Here is a 552-nt window from a genome sequence, read left to right as displayed (position 1 = left end):
CTCTCTGCTGACCCTACCCAGCATCTCTGCCTGCCTTGCGCATGTCTCGAACTCGAAGTCCAGTAGACAAGAGAGACTCAACCCCTCCCCGCCCCCCTGCCTCCCCTCTTAGGGCTGAGTCCCCGAGACTCTCTCAGCCCCTCCCATGCCCAAGCTGTTGCTGAGGCCTGTTATCACTTTGGTGAGGCTCCCCAGATGGGCCTTGTCCTCTCCAGACACTGCCAGCCCCAGCCCAGGCCCTGCTCCATCCCAGCAGCTGCTGCTCCTTCCAGCCAAAGGGGCCTCCTGAAGTGCAGGCCGGGCCGGCGCCGGCCTCTGTGGCCTTCTGGCAGGAGCTGTCTCTGGCCGGCTTTGGGCATCCCTCAGCCTCTGGGGCCCTGGGCCCCGTTAAGGGAATGATGCTTGTACCTTAAACTTCATAGACTAAATGTAGCATCTACTGGGGCGGAGTGAGGACGGCCCCTAAAAGGTTTGAGGGCCCTGCATTGGCCGGGAATCGAACCCGGGCCTCCCGCGTGGCAGGCGAGAATTCTACCACTGAACCACCAATGC

The 552-nt window shown here is 62.1% G+C and overlaps 1 non-coding gene across 1 annotated transcript; it reads right to left on the bottom strand.

The window, feature by feature from the left end:
* Window positions 1-481: 481 nt before the first annotated feature.
* On the bottom strand, window positions 482-552 carry TRNAG-GCC. The gene has a single exon. It is a non-coding gene; the product is annotated as a tRNA-Gly (tRNA).

Source organism: Sarcophilus harrisii, chromosome 2 (genome assembly GCF_902635505.1).
Source record: "Sarcophilus harrisii chromosome 2, mSarHar1.11, whole genome shotgun sequence".
NCBI classification, from domain to species: domain Eukaryota; kingdom Metazoa; phylum Chordata; class Mammalia; order Dasyuromorphia; family Dasyuridae; genus Sarcophilus; species Sarcophilus harrisii.
This window is presented reverse-complemented; position numbering and strand designations above follow the sequence as displayed.